Source organism: Mus caroli, chromosome 13 (genome assembly GCF_900094665.2).
Source record: "Mus caroli chromosome 13, CAROLI_EIJ_v1.1, whole genome shotgun sequence".
Lineage (NCBI taxonomy): Eukaryota > Metazoa > Chordata > Mammalia > Rodentia > Muridae > Mus > Mus caroli.
Window position 1 is genome coordinate 20,191,265 of NC_034582.1, and position 7,145 is coordinate 20,198,409.

The following is a 7,145-nucleotide window of genomic DNA, read 5'->3' on the forward strand; positions in this document are numbered from 1 at the left end:
GAGTCTTTCGCCTACACAGTCAATGCGCAGCCCAATAAACGTGTGCAGAAGGATCCTATTGTGGTGTCTTTCTTGCTGGCGAGTCAGGCGTCCCACGTTTTGCTACTTTTCTTCTGTTATGTCCAAATACCTGACAAGAAGCTGGCCAAGGAAAGAAGGGCTTATTGGCGCTCACAACTTGAAGAAATAATGTATTGGTGTGAAGGTAGATGCAAATCAAAGCTGGGGCTGGGCGAGGAAACAAAAAACAGATCGAAGTAGACTGAAATACACAAACACTGACTGATTTATTGATGGACTTATTACATCACCTGTACTGCCTATTTGCCAAGCACAACTCCACTTGCTACCTGGAACAGAATGCCCTGGAAGAAATAACAAAATGTTGACCTTAACAACCTGCTGACTGTCCTTGCTTTTGTCCACTGGTGACGTCTCGCCTCCATTCTCAGTGCTGTCGAGGTGCTTATTCACCTTGTGGAGGTGTCATCCCTACGACAAGATGAATGCTGGTGCTCATTAGGTCTCAAACCTAGGATAAGTGGCTGAGCTGCCTATTTAACTTATCAAAGTAGACCTGGCGCCAGGTTCTCCCAGCCTCCCTCAGTCCCTACATGCTATGGGATTCTTCTGCCTGACATACCCTGCACTCTGCTCTAAACTTCTTCAGCCCGGGGGCAGGGCTCCCCTGTCCCCAGATGAGCTTTTCTATTTAATCCAACCATTTTGGTTTCCTGGCACTTTCTATCTACCCTTTACCCTCCTCATCTCTTGGCCAGTGTCTTGGCCCAGGCCATGCTCTTGGTCGGCAGCTCCTCTCTTGTTCTCCCTCCATGTCTCTCCTCACATGGCCCTGCTCAGTAGAGCCATGCTCACTCTGGACTCTCCCTCTGCCTATGCACTCCCTTTTACCTACAATAAACCTTCTCCTCCACTACACCTAGGAGCAGTTAAGTCCTTTCCCTTTTTATTCATTCATTCATTGCTCACGTTTCCTTTTCTTCTCCTTTTCCACCTGGGATGGCTATTCTTGGTTGTTAACTTGACTACATCTGGAATTAACTAAACCCCCAAAACGCATAGGCATACTTGTGAGGAATGTTTTGCTTTTGAAGTGGGAAGATCCACTTCTTTTTGTTTGTTTTTGAGACAGGGTTTCACTATATAGGTACTGGAACTTGCTTTGTAGACTAGACCAGCCTTGAACTGAGAGATCCATCTGCCTTCTTAGTGCTGGGATTACAGGACTGCACTATTATATACTGCTGGGAAGACATGTCCTTTATCCAGATCTTTTAAGATGTGGGGGGGACCCAGCTCTATTCAGGGTCATGGCTTCTGTTGGCAGCCTATATAAAGAACATGGAAGCAGGAAGTTTACTCTTCTTACATGTTTGTTCTTGATCTCCCTAGCAACTCCATTTCTTACTGGTATTAGAGACTACTTCCTCAGGACCCTAGCATATACTGAAGACCAGCTGAGACATCCAGCCTGTGGACTGAACAACTACTAGATTCTTGGACCTTTTATAGGTAGTCAGCCATCATTGAACCAGCTGGACTACAGCCTGTAAATCATTCTAATAAACTCTCTATATAATATGTATCATACCCCCTATATGTAAATACATATATATTTATGTCTTAGTTAGGGTTTTACTGCTGTGGAAAGACACTGTGACCATGTCAATTCAGCAGTTCCTTAGAAAATTGGACATAATACTACCTGAGGACCCAGCTACACCACTCCTGAGCATATACCCAGAAGATGCTCCAACATGTAATAAGGACACATGCTTCACTATGTTCATAGCATATATATGCTGGAAACAACCCATATGTCCCTCAACAGAAGAATGGTTACAGAAAAATCAGAAAATGTGGTACATTTACACAATGGAGTACTACTCAGCTGTTAAAACAATGACTCATGAAATTCACAGGCAAATGGATGGATCTAGAAAATATCATCCTGACTGAGGTAACTGATTCACAAAAGAACACACATGGTATGCACTCACTGATAAGTGGGTATCAGGCAAAGAGTGTGGAATACCCATGAAACAACTCACAGACCACATGAAGCTCAAGAGGAAGACCAGAGAATGGATGCGTCAGTCCTACTTAGAAGGAGGAACAATATAATCAAGGGAAGTACAGGGTGGGAGAAAGAGAGGAAGGGGAGAGGAAAAAGAAGGGCAGAATTAGGTATAGGATGAGATGTACAGAGGGTCAGGAAATTGAACAAAGGTGTGTGGCAATGGGAGATGGGGAACTGGGGTAGCAACCAGAAAGTCACAGATGCCAGGAAAGCAAGAGCCTCCCAGGATCCACAAGGATGACATTAGCTGAAATACTCCACAAAGGAGAGGGAGACCACATCCAGAGGTTAGGCATGGCACCCCTGGTTGAGGGATGGGGCCACCCACCCATCTCCAAAACTTTAACCCAGAATTGCTCCTGTCTAAAGGAAATACAGTGACAAAGTGTGGAGCAGAGACTGAAGGAAAGGCCATCCAGAGACTGCCCCACCTGGGGATCCATCCCACATACAGACACCAAACCCAGACACTATTACTGATGCCAAGAAGTGCTTGCTGACAGGAGCCTGATATAGCTGTTTCCCGAGAGGCTCTGCCAGAGCCTGACCAATACAGATGTTGATGCTTGTAGCCACCCATTGGACTGAGCACAGGGACCCCAATGGAAGAATTAGAGGAAAGACTGAATGAGCTGAAGGGGTCTTACCTGGCATCAATGGGAGGGAAGGTCCTTGGTCCTGTGAAGGCTTGATGCCCCAGTGTAGAGGAATGCTAGGGCAGTGAGGCGGGAGTGGGTGGGTAGTGGGAAAGCACCCTCCTAGAAACAGGGTAAGTGGGGGATGGGATAGGGGGTTTGCAGAGGGGAAACCAGGAAAGGGGATAACATTTGAAATGTAAACAAATAAAATATCCAAATTTTTTAAAAAAGAGGAGAGGTTTGTACAGTAAGTGTTATGGCTAATTCTGTCAATCCAGTACCAAGGAGACTGGCCTCAAACCACATCTGATTCGAGAAATTATTTAGACTAGGTTATCTTGTGAGCGCCCCCCTCGCCAGCAAGAACCACGCCACAACAGGATCCTTCCGCACACATTTATTGGGAGAGCTTGATTGCAGAGGCAAAAAGACCCCGAGCCCAGAACTGGTGCTGCTTATATAGGCGTAGGAGAGGCATGTCTCACACCCGGATTGGTTATGCATTCTACCTCATTTGCATGTCTCACATCTGATTGGTTATACTCTCAGTATCATACCTCATTTACATGTCTCTCATCCGATTGGTTATACTCTCAGTACCTCACAAAACCTCATTAACATGCCCGGGTCAGGCAGTGACTTGGCAAAAACTTTACTGCATATGTACACATTGATTGTTTACCCAAACTTATGCGTGGTGGCCAGTGGTAGCCAGCACTACCTTGTAATGGCATATGTGGCTTCCCACAAGGTTAGCCTCTGGGCGTGCCTGTGATTAGGTAGGAAGTAGGAAGAACTGTAGGAAGCCGTGATAATACGTGCCGTCACTAGATGGCGCTAAAGCTCCATTGTGCGCATGTGCCGGAGCAAATGCCCGCCAAGTCACTAGTCCGTCCCCCGGGGACATTTGAGACTATGGGTGGAACCTCCAGTAGTATTAACACGTCACACCTGTGGGTATATATAGCAACACGCTTCTATCCTTCTTTGTTCTACCTCACGATTATGAATAAAGTGTAACCACGAAAGGTCTTGACTTGTGTCCTGTGTGCGTTCCTGCGGGACGGGAATAACCCAGGACAAAGAACCACACTATAGAAACTTCCTCCATCTCGAAGTACTCCTGGCTGTCTTCTCTCCCCCCAAACACACAAGATGCTTTACCTTTGTAGAATGTCCTGTCACTGTGTCCTGACATTCAATCTAGACTCTTCCCAAGGATGAATCTGTCTCCACATCTCCAACTCCAGGATTACAAGTGTGCACTACCATAGGCTTGGCTTTTTAAATGTGAATTCTGGGGATCAAACTCAGATTCTTTTTCTTGCTTGGTAGACACTTGACTGAGTCACCTATCTCCTCAGCCCTATTACTGTTCTTAATGCCTCACGGTGCCTAACTTATAAGTTAAATACTTTCTCTTTCTGTTTCTCTGTTTCTCTGTCTCTCTGTCTCTCTGTCTCTCTGTGTCTCTCTGTCTCTCTGTCTCTCTCTCTGTCTCTCTCTCTGTCTCTCTCTCTGTCTCTCTCTCTCTGTCTCTCTGTCTCTCTCTCTCTCATGTGTGTGTGTGTGTGTGTGTGTGTGTACACAGGGAAAACCAGATGAATTTGTATCATGAGGTAGGCTTTCTATAAGCCTAGGAAGGTCAGGGGCTGCCCGTGCCCCGTGAAGCAAGGTGTTGGTTAGATTTCTCTCAAAACCTCAGGAAGGAAACATTCTGCCCACACGTCAGCCTGACATTTCTGCCTTCCAAATCCATGAAAGTGGGCAGTGCATGAACATCCAAGTCCTCACGTGGCTTCTGAGTTTGTGGGCATTTTCCTCTCCACGAACTGTTGAAAGCTGTGATGAGAAAAGACTAGTGTACACCATGCTGTCAAAATGACAGCCTATATGGACACCTCTTGATTCCAAGACGGTTTGGCTGCAAGGATCCATCTTAACAAAGAAGCCTTTCGTGCCCAGGATGCAACTTTGTGATTTCTCTTTATCATGGCTTGCACTCAGGTGTGGTACCGGCCCTGGTGCTCAGCTGTCAGTTATCTCCCCGTGCATCTTAGTTGTCCCCGTCCTTTGACACACTGGCAGAAGCTCTCTGACATTCCTTGGAGTGAACTTGAATTCCATAAAAGAACTTTCTCCCAGTCACATCTCTCTTTCAATCCATCTCTCCCAACTTTTCTTCCTCCCTTTCTCAAAAAGCTAAGGCAGAAGGACTGCTGTGAGTTCAAAGCCACCCTAGGCTACACTGAGAGTCGTTATCTTAAAAATGAAACCAAACATAACCAAACACCCCACCACCAGCAGCAGCAACAGCAGCAACAAATATAATTTAATATTTTTATATTCTAGGGGAACTTACTCTAGAAGTATAATTTCTTAGTTGAAGGATACTTGCATTTATTTTTTTTAAGATTTATTTACCTATTTTTACTTTATATGAGAGAATTTGTCTGCATGTGTGGATAGGCACCGTTTGGATACAGTGCTCATGGAGGCCAGAAGTGGACATCAGAACCCCTGAACAGGAGGGCAGTTTGGCTCTACCATGTAGGTGCTGGGAAATTAATACAGATGCTGTAGGCCAATATGAAAAATGACTCAGTTCATGTTAACTGCCTGGGGCCAGGGGAGATCAGCTGAGTAGATTAGGATAATTTTTCAGTGTGTTTCTTTATGTCTAAAAAGAGCTGCTGGCTCTGGACAACCTAGCTGAGGAGACTGGGCCAGCCTGTGGTAGTGTTGGCATTGCAGCTACTCACAGGCTCCTGAAGACTGTTCTGGCTTTCAGTGTCCATACCCCCAACCTCCTTGCAAACTTAGGCAACTGGTACACATTTCTCTCTTGCTCCTGGCCTCAGAGAGGGCCTACTCTTTGCTTAGAGCGCCACATATTCCATAGTCGGGTGACATAGTCACCGCTCACCTGTTCTGCAGTGTTATACGTCAGGAGTGCCTTGTAGCTAGAACCTGCCATCCTCTGAGGCATCCGGTACACACTCTGAGGGACACACACACTGAACTGGTTACCTTCATGTTGTGCTAACCTGAAAAGATGCAGCCTAAAGAAGGGTTTACTTTGCCTTAAAGCACCACCATCTGTGGTTTGAGGGTACAGTTTGTTGACATTTCATCTAGGCTCTGCCCCAGTTATCTGGCAACAGCCAGGTGTACCTGACTCACTATAAAATGGGCTGCTTGCCCCCTCTCTCTCCCTTGCTCTTACTCCCTTCTTTTCTCCTTTTGCTCCTGCTCCCTTAGCCTCTTCCTCCTCACTCCATGTGCTCATGGCTTGCCTCTACTCCTCTTTTCCTCTCCTTCTCCCCCTCCCCTCCCCTTCCCCCTCTCCCTCTCTCTCTCTCTGCCTTTCTCTCAACTCCCCTCTCTGCGCCCTATAGTATAGCCTATTCTATACTATACTGTGTGTGGCTGGTAACTCAAGAGGAAGGGATGCCGCAGTATGGGCCCGCAGAGATACCCCTTTCCCCCACATACCTGCCTCCACCAAACATTCCTTCCTTCTTATTTTTTATAAAATGCAACACAGTCCATCATGGAGAGGAAGACATGGCAACAGAAGCTTGAGGTTGCGTGGATGGCCTGCAGTGGCAGACCATTAGCAGAGGAAGTGGAGCTCTGCCCTTGTCTCAAAAGGCACTGATGAGAAGCGGTGATAGGACTGGAAACAGGGCCCATCCTTTCCCTCAATGACTCACATCTTCCAGCTGGGTCCCACAGCCCACAGGCTCCACACCCGCCACTGCAGGCCATCCACCTGGCCCATTCTCTTTGGAATTCTTCTCAGAGGCAAGGCACCAGGTTATAAGGAAGCCTTGGTCCCACAAATTATCCACACATAGGTGTCTGGAAGCAAGGCCACTACTACCTCTGCCCTGTTCCATTGTCTTTACAAACTCCCACCCAGACTCATGGGAAGGTACAAAGTGAGAAGAGTGGCTTTCATGGTCTAAGAAGCCTGTGGGCAGGGTCACAGACAACAGCCCAGCCCCACTGAGGAAAGAACCCACAAGGCATTCTTATCTCTGTGAAGTCTTTCTTTTTATGTCTTAACAGGAAGATATCTGGTCAAGTGGTTACCAGTGGATGAGCGTGGTATAAAATTGAGACCTATAGAACCATGAGGAATGACATACCCATCTAACCTGGACTCTCACGCTTAGAGTTATGAATCATACATCTCTTGTCTTTTCAATCCTTAACACACTAGGGGAGGGGAGATAAGGAGTAGGAAAGAAAAGAAGTTATATTCATACTTAACAAAATATTCATCTCATTTAAATGAAAAATAGAGTCACTGTAGGCTTGGGAGATAGTTCATTTGGTAAAATGCTTGCCTTCCATCTCCAGCTCCTGAATTCAATGCCCAGACACCATGTGAGAGAAGC